The sequence below is a fragment of the Erythrolamprus reginae genome, chromosome 3 (assembly GCF_031021105.1).
Source record: "Erythrolamprus reginae isolate rEryReg1 chromosome 3, rEryReg1.hap1, whole genome shotgun sequence".
In the NCBI taxonomy this organism is placed as follows: Eukaryota; Metazoa; Chordata; class Lepidosauria; order Squamata; family Dipsadidae; genus Erythrolamprus; species Erythrolamprus reginae.
Genome location: NC_091952.1, coordinates 95,433,752 through 95,449,183, shown reverse-complemented (window position 1 = coordinate 95,449,183; position 15,432 = coordinate 95,433,752).

Genomic DNA, 15,432 nt, shown 5'->3' with positions numbered 1-15,432 from the left:
CTTAACTTCAATACCTTCACAATCTGGATCTTTATAGGTAGATACACATTAAGACATCTGAATATCTTTTCCATGATCTCCACTGTTAATACACTAAGTGTTCATAGTTAATCTGAAAAGGCAGAAAGGATTCACCACTTCAGTGTCTTAATTGTCAAGTGGTTGCTGTACCTGTTGTCATTACCTTGGTCTTCTTTATTATAAGTAGTAATTCAATTTCTCATTGTGCACCTTAATTTCATCACTAGTGTTTGGAGATCATTTACATTTTCACTTACCAGAATCATATAAGTGTAAGTCGGGTTAGTGAAATTTCTTTTTTCCTCCAGTTTTAAATTCATATTCATTTTCTTCAATCCAACTTCCCTCAATGAATATTTAGCATATAAGATGGGTAAATTAACAGAGAGTATACTATTGTCAAATCTTTGAGGTAAGACAGATCAGGAAACAGACACAAAGAACCCTCACAGTTCTTTGTGCAGTTTTATTGCAGTGAGGAATAACAACAGAATCTTGGAAGTCTTTTCATCTGCTCCTTTTCCTAACCAAAGAAAATCAAAATGGACAACACAGTATCAACAGTAGAGACCTTCAAATTTCTAGGTTTTATCATATCTCAAGACCTAAAATGGTCACCTAACATCAAAAACATAATCAAAAAAGCACAACAAAGAATGCTCTTTCTGCGCCAGCTCAGGAAGCTCAAACTGCCCAGGGAGCTGCTGATACAGTTCTACAGAGGAAACATTGAATCTGTCATCTGCACCTCTATAACTGTCTGGTTTGGTGCTGCAACCCAGCAGGACCGACACAGACTTCAGAGGATAATCAGAACTGCAGAAAAAAAATTGCTGCCAATCTGCCTTCCATTGAGGACCTGTATACTGCACGAGTCAAAAAGAGGGCGGGTAAAATATTTACTGACCCTTCACATCCTGGACACAAATTGTTTCAACTCCTACCCTCAAAACGTCGCTACAGAGCACTGCACGGCAAGACAACTAGACACAGTTTTTTCCCGAACGCCATCACTCTACTAAACAAATAATTCCCTCAACACTGTCAGACTTTCTACTAAATCTGCACTTCTATTCTACTAGTTTTTCTCATCATTCCTATCACCCATTTCCTCCCATGTTGACTGTATGACTGTAACTTGTTGCGTATATCCTAAGATTTTTATTAATATTGCTTCTTCATTGCTTATTTGACCCCTGTGACAATCATTAAGTGTTGTACCACATGATTCTTGACAAATGTATATTTTATTTTATGTACGTTGAGAGCACATGCACCAAGACAAATTCCTTGTGTGTCCAATCACACTTGGCCAATAAAAATTCTATTCTATTCTTGAGTTTCTTTCTCAGCTCCTTTTCTTTCCGAGGCTAATGTTTACTTCACATTGTTGCATTCCTTTGTCAAAGTTAGCTACATACTATCTACAACATACTTTATTCAAACCAATTTCTAAAGCAAGCAGAGATTCAAAGCAAATTCTCTTTTATTCACCAGGCTAGGTTATCTTTCCAGGTGCCCTTAGCTGTAATGAAGTAAACTCCCATTTGTCCTTCATCAATGACATACTTGGACTTTATTCAAAAGATATCTTAATTATGCCAAAGTTTGTAAAAGCCAAATATACAATGTTCAAAGGAATCACATTATAGTCAGATCAACAATAACTATTATAGTTCAGCTTCTGTCAGTGTTTATGCTGCAAATCCCTTATTTCAAGGATTTATAGCTCTGCGGTAAAAATTCCTTGGGGATGAAATTTGGCAGATGAGTGCTAACTTAGAATTGGCCTTTACTTCTTTCTCATTATCCTTCTTTCCCTTTTTTTCCCTTTAACAATATAAATGTGAAAAGGAATGGGATAGTTTGTTTTCCTATTATTAATTGAATATCTGTATTTCCCACTGCCAAAATAATATAGTAGAAGAGTGGAAAATACTATGAATGAAAGAGTAAGGATTTCCAGTCCAATATCTTTTTATTTATTTTGTATCTTTGTGTTAGTTTTGACTCCTGGCAATTGTCTAGACTGGTCTCTGTATTTTTCTTGGCAAGATTTTGGAAATGGTCTGCCATTGCCTGCATTGGTTGCCGATCAGTTTCCGGTCACAATTCAAAGTGTTGGTTATGACCTATAAAGCCCTTCATGGCACCGGACCAGATTACCTCAGGGACCGCTTTCTGCTGCACGAATCCCAGTGGCCAGTTAGGTCCCACAGAGTGGTCTTCTCCGGGTCCCATCAACTAAACAATGCCACTTGGCGGGACCCAGGGGAAGAGCCTTCTCTGTGGTGGCCCCGGTCCTCTGGAACCAACTCCCCCCAGAGATCAGAATTGCCCCCACCCTCCTTGCCTTTCGTAAGCTACTTAAAACCCACCTCTACCACCAGGCATGGGGGAATTAAGACTTTTCTCCCCCTAGGCCATTACAACTGTATATATGGTATGCTTATATGTATGTTTGGTTTTTTATATATTAAGGGGTTTTAATTTGCTTTTAGTATTGGATTTTATTGTACATTGTTTATGATTGTTGTTAGCCGCCCAGAGTTTTCGGAGAGGGGCGGCATATAAATCCAATAAAACTTGAAACTTGAAACTTCCCAGAGCTGAGAACTACTGAGTGTTGCTTTTGTGCATAAGGCAGGATCAGTTTTAGTCCTGCCTTAGGCACAAAGTCAATGGGGTGACCTTGAACTAACTACTACCTGGTGCCATTAGTATTGGCTTTGTGTACCTTTGGTTTCCAAGCTCAGTTTGTCTTTCAGGTTAGAGCTTGTAAGTTGGAATGTACTTCTCCCTTCCTTCTTTTTGTCTTCCTGAGACTTAGGAAGGGTTATGTCTAGGATGCTTTCTCAATTTATATTTCTGCTCCAGGTTCAAATTTCTTTTATCTAATTGTTACTTCAGTTGTGGCTATTCCTCCTGTTCCTCAGAATTATTCCTTCTACACATTACACTTACACTAGTTGAAATAGGTTGTCTTTCAAATCATAGAATTAAGCTAGCTTTAGTGGCAGTCTCAATTTTATGAAAGCACTGCTGATATGCTGGGTTCATTAATAGGTATGTAACAGCCACGTAGCATGCCCTAATTAAACAAGGCAGGATTGGTAGTAATAAGACCCTTTCCCTCCAGATTAATCAATCTGAATTCTTGATATAGCAGCAGAGAAAATCTGAGCAGTGAGACACCTTTATTTATTTCATGATTCTGTTACCCTGGCCAGATGTCACCTTCTGCAATCATACTGTTTTTATACATGAACATCTAATAATTGACTGAAAGGTGAAATATAATAATAATAATAATAATAATAATAATAATAATAATAATAATAATAATAATTATTATTATTATTATTATTATTATTATTATTATTATTATTTATTAGATTTGTATGCCGCCCCTCTCCGTAGACTCGGGGCGGCTCACAACAATAACAAAGACAATGTAAGAACAAATCTAATAATTTAAAAAACACTAAAAACCCCATTATTAAAAGCAAACATACACACAAACATACTCACAAACATAGCCACTCCTCCCCTCCCCTTCCCTGGGGTCGCGGTTGATGCCATACCTGAAACCCAGCTGGACAAATTTCAGAGAGAGGAACTGCTCCCTCTGGGCCCAGCCAGGTCTCAGTCACGCATGCCAGGTCGGCCTCCTCATCCAGGATCAAATCCCGGATGAGGAGAGCTTTATTTCCCACCGACCTGGCATTGAGTAGCAGCAACCTGAGCCCAGGGCCAGAATTACACTCATCACCAGCACCCTGGGTTGAGCTCACGAAACCGGAACAAGGGATCGCTGTTAAGCAGTGATCCCTCCTTCCCCTGGAATGGCTAGTTCCGTGGCTCCTGCCATATCTGCCTCTCCGCAGCAGGATCGGAATGTTCTGACCCTCTGCCACCTGAGAGATGGAAACTTTAAAATGCATGGATTTACCCTCCCAGAATTTCCAAACATGCTGACTGGGAAATTGTGAAAGCTGAAGTCCACAAATTTTAAAGTTGCGAAGTTGACCATCACTAGTATATATGACTTTTGAGCATTGGTGACTGCAAGGTGCCATTTATAATTTTTTTAGCAAAAACAAAAAACATGAAACTATTGAAAGAGGCTGTCTAGTAATATTACATGCGGATAATATCCAAATACAGTTGTGATTTTTTTGACAGGTGACAGACTGATGTTTAAACAATGTAGGTTGAAGTTGTACTGCTTAAAACCTGAGATCCACAATTTATTTTAATGTTATTTTATAAGTAAAACTGCAACAAGTTTCTACATGGGACATTTGTTCACTAGTTGCTACATGACAACAAAATTCTTCCTGCATTTTTAAAAATGATAATGTATAGCTATTAAAATGCGGAGGGACTCAAAAATGAATTTAAACGTAACCTTTTCAGATAAGCAAGCTAGTTCATAAGTATGGATGTGATCAATATTTATTTCCCCCTCGTGTTCAGTAACTAAATCCACTGATGACGATGGGACTTTAAAGACATTTCTGTATGACTATCACTGTCTTCCCAGGGAGTACTTATACATCTATTTGTACATTTAGGTTTTTTATGTCTTCTTTGGGGACATTTAACAAGTATTGCATCTCTAGCTAAAAGGCCATAGCATATAAAATTATGAAGGAATTCATGTGCCATGAGTACAGGGTGTGTGTGTGTGTACTCATATTGAAAGAAAATATGGTAATATCTAGTTTGTAACTTTTTTTAAAGGTTATCAAGTCTTTTTTTAAAAATGTACAAGCTATGTTGGGATATAATTGAAGTTTATTTAAAATATATGTTGGCTAATGGACTTAGAAGACTGCTGAAGCTTCTTGCTTTGGCACTTTTGTGGTTAGTTTTCTTCTTTTTCAAAGTAGACATTTAAAACTTCTCAAAGCATTAAAATAAAACATCCTTTGAGACAGAGAGAGAGGGGGAAAGAGGAAGCAGGAGAGAGAGGAAAGAAAGAAAGGAAGAAAGAAAGAAAGAAAGAGAGAGAGAGAGAGGAAGGAAGGAAGGAAGGAAGATAGAAAGAAAGGAAGGAAGGAAGAAAGAAAGAAAGAAAGAAAAAAGAAAGGATACATAGAAGTGGCTTCCAATCTTCTTTACAGCAGTTATAAATACAATTATACAGTACATTTATCTCTTTCTCTAAAGTTGCATCACAACTCTGTTCTTTCTGTAATCTATGCTATTTTATAATAATAAAAAATTAAAAAAATAAGTTCAGTTTCTTCTTATTTATAAAATTTTAAAAAGCCATACAGGATTTCCAGTCAGCAATTAATATAAATGTCTGGCCATTTCAGTGAGTTCTATCTCATTCACCAAACATTTTCTTTTGCCCATTGCAACACCCTATATTTAACTTTTGCTTTTTCCTCTACCACTGCTCAAATTGATGCATCTGCTGTCAAAACAGGTTTTCTCTTAAAATTCTAGGCATTTCCTAGACATCTCCTTTACAAGTTCTACCTGTCCAACACTGTTTAATTTCAGAATGTAGGAGGGCCAGCTAAGATATGCCATCTGATGAGACACTGAAACAGCACTGAGTGAATAGCAGTGCTTCCTTTTCCAGGTAAGGGGCAGTAGTTGGTTCCTCCCAGTTTGGACCAGATCTGGTGATGTGATGATGGCATCACAGATCAGGTTCAGGCAGTGCGAGTCGGTGGGTGCAACCATCTTTTGGGGGGAATTTTTGGCATTTTTTTTCTGTGTTTGGATGGCTTCTCCTCTTTCACTGCTTGAAAAAAAAAAGCCCTCCTGCCCACTCCCAGGTTAATATTGACCTTTATTTCTTTGCCCTCAGCTGTGTTTTGGGATGAATGCATGGAAGCCAAATTGCCCAAGAGGATGTCTGTGCACTAGCAGAGCAAGTGCAAACCGGTGGGGAACGTAAGTGGAACCCACTCCTGGTAAGGGACCTTGTTCCGAGATTACTGTTAAAAGCAAAATATTTGCTTACTGAGATTGTGGGGGGAAATAGAATGTTTCTCTTGCACAACTTTTCTCTAATTTGGATCCTCCAATCAAATCGAGTCTCAATTCTCAAATTTCTAATAAATATTGTCATTTTTACAGACTCTGTCACTTTCTAAGAGATATGAACAAGCAAAAGATAATGACACATGTTCTCAGCATAGGAAGACAAGCTTAGTCCTGCCTGCCCAGAAATGCTTTTTCTGAATAGCCAAACCTTTGATTAAGGGAGATAATTAAATTCCATCATAGCTTCTAATTTGCAAAGAGCCTTTATGCTGAGCGATTCAATACTTTACTCTCAGTTGTCTTTGAAGGATGACACTAGAAAGTACCATATACCCTTCCATTATGACCATATGATTTTGTGTGTGTGTGTGTGTGTGTGTGTGTGTGTGTTTCTGTCGGATCACCCTGGTATATTGAAGGAACATCACAGTTCCTTAATTTTAAAAATTAAGCAAATACATATGATATATATATAAATAGATCTATCCTAGCCTCCCTTAATTTTCAAATTCAGCAAAAAACGTGAGACACATATAAATAGAATTGTCAGCTATTAATAAAATTAACTGCCTTGGAAAGGGCCCTGGGTTGGGCCAAGAGACAAATAAGGAGCTGTGATGTTCCTTCAATACACCAGGGTGATTCGACACAAAAATATGTAACCCTTCCCTGGTGCAGAGCTGGAGGGATTGGATACTGTAGCCTAGAGGATAATTCTCTGCCTTACAAGGCAAAGGTTGCAGGTTCAAGTCCCAGTGGGCATGGCTAGCTGATGAGGCCAAAATAAGGCTGAAATAGATCTATCCTAGTCTCCCTTAATTTTCAAATTCAGCAAAAAACATGTGACACATATAGATAAAATTGTTGGCTATCAATAAAATTAACTGCCTTGGGAATGGCCCTGGGTTGGGCCAAGAGGCAAATATGGAGCTGTGATGTTCCTTCAATACACCAGGGTGATTCGACACAAAAATATGTAACCCTTCCCTGGTGCAGAGCTGAAGGGATTGGATACTGTAGCCTAAAGGATAATTCTCTGCCTTACAACACAAAGGTTGCAGGTTCAAGTCCCAGTGGGTATGGATAGCTGATGAGGCCAAAATAAGGCCAAAATAGATCTATCCTAGTCTATCTTAATTTTCAAATTCAGCAAAAACATGTGGCATATATATATATATATAATTTGTTTTTGTAGATTTTCACGGGTACAGGTATGACGGTCTTGGTATATTCGGGTTTCTTCCCGTGTAGGATTTGGAAATTTCTGGTGACGTTTCAATGAGGTCCCACTTGTCATCTTCAGGCTGGTGTTTCTGTCCTTGTTCTAAGGCAAACACTGCGAGACCTGAGCTGCCTTCCTTCTATAAATACTGGTGGCTGGGTGTGGTTTGATGGCTCAGCAATTTCCTGCTGTGTAGAAACTTCCTGGTGAGTCAGTGGGGTAACATCTGGGGCCGTTGATGTAGCTGAGGTATGCTGATTAGTTAATGGTTGTAGATTAGGCGTAATATACTGAGTAGTTGGAACTTGCAGGCTACTTGATTGTTTTGCAATGTGTGTTCTGAGTCTGGTTTCTATGGCTGGGATACGTTTGAGGGCTGGTTTCCAGATGTCTGGTAAGCGGGAGGTATCATCCCGCTTGTTCATATTTTGGGGATGTTTTTCTATCTCGATGGCTTCCATGATTATTCTTTTGCTGTAAATGCACGTGTTGCAGAACATAAGACTGCATTAAAGAAAAAAGAAAAAACCTCCTCCCTTTTCCAACACTTCAAAACTACAGGACATGAAATTGATTTTGACAGTACCAAATTAATTTCCAAAACAGAACACTACAGCAAAGGAATAATCATGGAAGCCATCGAGATAGAAAAACATCCCCAAAATATGAACAAGCGGGAAACCAGCCCTCAAACGTATCCCAGCCATAGAAACCAGACTCAGAACACACATTGCAAAACAATCAAGTAGCCTGCAAGTTCCAACTACTCAGGATATCACGCCTAATCTACAACCATTAACTAATCAGCATACCTCAGCTACATCAACGACCCCAGATGTTACCCCACTGACTCACCAGGAAGTTTCTACACAGCAGGAAATTGCTGAGCCATCAAACCACACCCAGCCACCAGTATTTATAGAAGGAAGGCAGCTCAGGTCTCGCAGAGTTCACCTTAGAACAAGGACAGAAACACCAGCCTGAAGATGACGAGTGGGACCTTTTTTTGTTGAATTTGAAAATATGTGTGTGTGTGTGTGTGTGTGTGTGTGATTATTATTATTATTTATTTTATTATTTATTTTATTTGTATGCCGCCCCTCTCCGCAGACTCGGGGCGGCTAACAACAGTGATGTCACACATATCTATTACTAGTTCTATGAAGACATTGTAGTCTATTTTATTGCCCCCCCCCCTTTAAGAAAATACCTAAATTGTGAGTATTTATTTTATATAGAATTCCTCTCATTGGATAATATTTCTCTGTAGATTGCCAGATTTATGATGCTAGTAAACTTTATAGTGCTAGTTAAGTTAGAACAAAGATGATTGCCCCTCTGGCTTCATGAATATGGAAATTTTAAATTTAAGAGGTCTTTTTGGCTTTTGTCTTAAGTCTAAGTTTACAGTCATAGATTCATAAATATAAAGTGAATTGGAATTATAGAATTATAATTTCATAATTATATCATAACTATCATTAATAGTTATTTTAGTCTGAGTGAAAATGAGTATTTTGCAATGAGAAGAAATCACTAAAGAAAAAAATAGAGATGAGACCAGAAATATTTTTATTGAGAATATTACCTGAAACCTACAAAAAAGAAATACAATATTTAATAATACATGTGATAACCATTGCAAGAATAATATTCGCTCAAAATTGGAAAAATAAATATACACCATCAGAAGAAAGTTTGAAAGACAACAAAGGAGTTACTAAATGATATCAAGCATAGACAAACATAAGGGAAATAGAAAATATGGTAGAAATAGAATACACTATTATATGATATATATAAATAGAATTGTGAAATATATGTATATAATAGAAATAGAAATTAAAGAAGAAAAAACTGTAGAACCTAAAATGTTTAGGACATGAAAATATTATAAAGAAGGAAATTGTATAAACTTTCATGATTGTTTTTAACTTTAAAATGTTCAATATAAATTATTTTTTTAAGTATTTTGTTTCAGTCTGTTTCTTACTAATCTTGTCTTCAATGCTACACTATAATGCTACATTACTAATGCTATAATGCTAATGTCAGTTAGCAAAATAAAGATTAGATTGATTCATTGATTAACTAGCCAAAGGCCATATTAGCTGAAATCTATGCCTTAATAGAGGGGAGGGTATATTTTGGCATCTGGACAGCATGGGGTCTGTTGAATACTTGAGTGTAGCCCTCAGAATTCCCATACAAGTTGCTACCAAATTTATTAATGTTGCAGAAATGTCATTATAAAAGTATCTCCCTTTTTAAAAATCGGAAAATTAAATACCTTTATTTTATACAAGCCTTCTCACCTCTTTACTTTCATTTTGTCTACTTTGAGGACCAGTTGTTCTAATTATAATTATTTTTGAAGACAGTCCTGATTTAGCACATTGAGAATGTTATTGGCCTTTTCACTATTATTGTTTTTAAATATTTCATTGTGCAGTGGAGTTAACAATGATTGAAAGCACATGACATGAACATTGCCAGTCCTATGATCCTTTTGTTGATCCCATGCAATCTTATAACTTTATCAGAGGTGGCATTCAACTGATTTGGACTGGTTTGGGTGAACCGGTAATAGCGACCTGCAGGTGGGTCCATTCTCGCCCATCCGCCCTGGCACTATGCCATCCTATTTAGACACATTTTGAATCTGCACGCTTGCATGTAAGCAGTGTGTGCGAACAAATCACATGTGCGGAAGGCGTGCAACTGGTAGGGGAAGTAAATCATCCCTGAACCTTATGGTTTAATCTCAAAAACTGGATCAAAAGGTTGGTCCTATGTGCTTTAGTCTTTGAAGATCTTTTTATCCTTTATATTGGACGCTATTGCAATCTTAAGAGTCTGTTTCAAGGGTGAGGCAATGTTGAAAATGAAACCAGCAAACTCAGCTTCAAATCCTTCTTCCATATAAATAAACAGTAGAAATAGGAATATTCCAAAAATTCCAAAAATTCCTCTGTAGAATTGTATCAACAGCTCCTGGGGCAATCTGAACTTTCTGAGATGACACAAGATTCTTTATTGTGTCTTTTTAACGGATAGTTCTAATGTTAGGTGTCCGTTTCAAATGCTGGAAGATTATAAAGCCGAGAAACTGTTGATACCATGTTGTCTAATAATGTGATGGCAATAATGTGTTGGTGGTAGAATAGGAGAGCTCCTCTTAAACTTCATTTTCATCTTTACAGTTTTAAGTGCATTCAGCTCCATATTATTCTGACGGTACCCCAGGATCAATTGTCTGTTTGTAGACTCATCACCATCTTGAATGAGGCCAATGACCATTGTATAACCTAAAACTCCTTTTCGATGCTGGTCACTGGTATATAGAGAAAAAAGTAATGGAGAGAGCACACATCCCAGGGGAGCACCAGTGCTAAATGAATAGGTGTTCAATGTAATTTTACCTATCATCATCTACTGCTTTCTATGTATCAGAAAGTTTATAATCCACTTACAAGTGTGGACAGGTACAGCTAGCTGAGTCTGTTTAGAATGAAGAATTTCTGGATGATAGTGTTGAATGCCAAGCTGAAGTCTACAAAAATTACTTTTATAAGACACAAATTATCTTCAGAATTTCTCCTCACCTAATTATCCCCAGACTTTCTTCTCACCTAATACTTCATCAAATCAAGGATTTGCAGACTTAGAATTTATTCATTTTAAACTATTTTCTAAATAGCTTACTAGATAGTAAAACCAGTTACACTCAAAGCATTTCATAAGATGTACTTGTAATCAACTACATATGGAGGGGAGGTGTAACATTCCAGATGGCTGGAACTGTAATTTCCACAACAGCAGAACTATTGCCATTGCTGGCTGAAAGTTATAGAAATTAAAATCCAAAGTATTTGAAACCTATAACCTTGATTATTTCTTACCTAGATATTTAAATCTCAATTTAGGATGAGTCCCTCACCTTAACCTTAACAGTTTTCTTGATTTTTTAAAATTTATTTTTCATAATTCTGAACCACACATCTCCTTCAAAATTGGCAATGTTAAAATGGTATACACCCATTCTGATCTGCGAGAAAATATCCTGACATTAATTGAACTGATCCCTTTGCCATTCATAATTTTGAAACAATAATGGGGCTGCTGAAAGCCCATGTCACTACATATCTACTGAGAGTTAGTTTAAGGAAGGGATTGATTGATTTCTTCAATTTTGTTTCTTCTCCCATGCTGACAGTAAAACATTCACTAATACTTCTCCATGAGGTATGAGAGTAGGTGGTTGCTTAAAGTTTAAGTTTAAGTTTAAGTTTAAGTTTAAGTTTAATCAGATTTGTATGCCGCCCCTCTCCGCAGACTCGGGGCGGCTCACAGCAATAACAATACAATGTAAAACAAATCTAATATTTAAGTTAATTTAAAAAACACCACAAATTAAAACCAATCATACACACTAGTGTACCATGCATAAATTTTATAAGCCTAGGGGGAGGGAACATGTCAATTCCCCCATGCCTGACGACAGAGGTGGGTTTTAAGGAGCTTACGAAAGGCAAGGAGGGTGGGGGCAACTCTGATAAAGTAACAGGTTTAGTCATTTGTCAAGAAGCCCATCTAAAATTTCACTGGCAGGAGGAGGAAGTGGAGCAGACACCTCCCTCTCCCCAATGTTTAAGTTTGGTACAATCTCTCCCTATATCTGAAACCTATCAGGTTGTCTAATTCCATTCCCCTTCTGAAAGCGTGCTTAAATTGTGTCTTAAAATAACCCATCTTGCCATTCACAAGCATGGGTGGCGGGTCCATGGGGGAGGGCCTTCTCTGTGGCTGCCCCGGCTTTCTGGAACCAGTTGCCTCCTAAAGTCCAGATGACCCCCAACCTATTGGCCTTCCGGAAAGTGATAAAGACCTGGCTTTCCCGACAAGCCTGAGGCCATTGATTCTATGGTGGTAACCAGTGAGATCCAGTCATGAACAGTATGCAGGGATTTAAATGTTATATTGTAAATTCTTTTTAAACTGTTTTTAGAGATTTTAGTACTATTATTGATGTTTTATATATTCACTGTGAGCCGCTTAGGGAATTGAGTGGCATAGAAATCAAATCAAATGAACAAACAAACAAACAAATAAACAAACACACACACACACTAGACACAGGAACAGTTTCTTCCCAAATGCCATCATTCTACTGAACAAATAATTCCCTCACCACTGTCAAACTATTCACCAAGATTGCATTACTATTACTATTGGTTTTCTCATCATTCCTATTACCCATCTCCTCCCACTTATGACTGTATGACTGTAACATGCTGCTTGTATCCTTATGATTTATATTGATTGTTTCATGATTGCTTATTTGTACCCTATGGCAATCATTAAGTGCTCTACCTCATTATTCCTGACAAAGGTATCTTTTATTTTATGTACACTGAGAGCATGTGTACAAATGACAAACTCTTTGTATGTCTAATCACACTTGGCCAATAAAGAATTCTGTCCGTCCGTCTGTCCGTCCATCTGTCCGTCTGTCCGTCCATCTGTCCGTCCGTCCGTCCGTCCGTCCATCCATCCATCCATCCATCCATCCATCCTGCCAGCCAGCCAGCCAGCCAGCCAGCCAGCCAGCCAGCCAGCCAGCCAGCCAGCCAGCCAGCCAGCCAGCCAGCCAGCCAGCCAGCCAGCCAGCCATCTATCTAGTAAAACCTACGTTTCTTGATAACTTAGGATTAATGCTTTCTTAAGAGCTGTTCTTAAAATAAAGAATGTTATTTTTGTGTTTAAAGAAAAGAAGGAGTGCTCTTACATAATAGTGTTAGACCAATTTTTCAAGAGTCTGTATAAAACCTGATAAGCACTTTAGAAAAAGATGGTTGGTATACATTCAACTAAATGTGTAGTTTGTTTGCAGACGATGTCAAATTAACCATGGATGTCACTTTCCAGCAACTGGAGTGATAGGATCGTATCTGTAGCAATTTACATAGCCAATAGCATATTTCAACCCCTGACTACATCTACAATTATAGCACAGATGAATTATGCCAGATTGTATCCATAGTGAAAATGATCCCAAGAAAAAAGATAAAATTTAACCAAAACTAAAATATATAACAGTGACATCGGATTGCCTTTGCTATAGGCTTGGGATAAGATGAAGGCTGTGTAATGAAACCATCACAGAAAATTCTGGGTTTGGGCCATATTTGAGCTGCAGTTAAGAAGACGTGAGCCCACAGATATGTAGAATTGCTTAAATTCCACACATACATAGAACTTTTTAATTATTTACTAATCCATTTAAATAAGATTTTATTTAACAGGTATCTTTGGATGCTACCCTCTTCCAATAGCAACCCTCTCCCATTTTAAACTATCATAGACGTAATTAAACAAATGGATCCTTATACTGAAGGCAGCATTAACATAAAGCCATAGAAGGAAGTAATTAAAAATATTGGAAGGCAAACTCTGTAGTGGACTCTTGTTAATTACTGGAGTTATGAAATGTCATTGGTGAACATCGTGATTGCTCTTTTTCATAATCTGTGATAGAAAAAATGTGTGGGTTTTTTTTAAAAAATAAACTCTGGGTTTTCTTTTGAAGTAACCCTAATGTTTAGACCTAATTATTTTCGGAGTCATAGGCATATATTAAAATCAGTAGTGGGTACTAAAACCCTTTACTGCTGGTTGACACGTGTGTGTTTGTTCATGTGCACAATGGAGTGGAGTCTCCCCCGACTGGTGTTACCGGTTGTTAGAATCAAGCTGAACCAGCAGCAACCCACCACTGATTTAAAGGGGCATTGGTCCTACTTGATACACCCCTTCTCATAGTAGAGGAAGATTATCCAGGTATAGGTAGTAACACTGCTTCTCTGCCTGGAGACCAAGTTATCTCTTTGTCCATACCTCCTCTGGCTTGTTCCCTTCCAGTTCAACAAAGGTGGAATGCTGATGAGACTTTCATCTTGTAAACAACAGTAACCCCTTCTGGCCCCCTGACCAGAACGCCCCTTCCCCATAGTGGAGGGGAAGATTATCCAGGAATAGGTAGTAACTCTTCTTCTCTGCCTGGAGACCAAGTTATCTCTTTGTCCATACCTCCTCTGGCTTGTTCCCTTCCAGTTCAACAAAGGTGGAACGACGATGAGACTTTCATCTTGTAAACAACAGTAACCCCTTCTGGTCCCCTGATCAGAATGCCCCTTCCCCATAGTGGAGGGGAAGATTATCCAGGAATGGGACTTAGCAAAGTTGGTCGTCTTGCGGGAGGAGAGCAGTCTGGACACTAGTCCTTTATTCCATGTGGACCCTCTGAAGGATATGGCTGCCAAAGGATGCCTCTGCGGATGCTGAGGTGTCTAACTTGTAATGACAGATGAATGGAAATGTAGAGGACCAGGTTGCTGCTTGACAAACCTCCACTATGGAAGCCTGTATTGCCCAGTCACTGTAGTGGTCGCACTTCTGGTGGAATGGGCCATGATATTCTGAGGTCTCAGAAGAGTCTGGATGTTCTAAGTCTTACCAATACATGACTGGATCCATTGCCCACAGGCGATGGAGTAAACCTGGCACCCATGGAAGAAGGCTGAAAAGATACAAGATTCCATCCTCCGAAAAGAGGCAGTCCTCTTGATATAAACACAGAGAGCTCTAAGGTGTGCTACCTCCGCTCAAGGGCATGAGAAGGCCCTGGGCAGAAGATTGGCAAAGTCAATTCCTGAGCCTGATGGAACCAGGAATTCACCTTAGAAATGAAGGGAAGATCAAGTCTTAGCATCACCCTATCAGAGTGAAAAATACATGTCCTCCCTCAATGAAAGGGCAGATAGCTCCAATATCTTCCTGGCTGATATAATGGCCACTAGAAAGACCACCTTGTAAGTTAGAAATCACAAGGTCATAGTATTTAATGCTTCAAATGGGGGAGTGCACAACACCCTTGACAAGTCCCAGGTGAGAGTGCACAACACCCTTGACAGGTCCCAGATGGGGCACCTGTGCACTACTGGCAGTCTTAAGTTTGTTGTGCCCCTGAAAAATTGGCAGACCCTGAGATCCTGTGAAAAGGAATCCTTTGCTCCATATTAAAGCACCAAAAACAGGGCAGCTACCTGTCTGTGGATGGTATTAGGCTTCAGACCTTGATCAAGGCCATCTTGGAGGAACTCCAGGACTTGAACCACCAT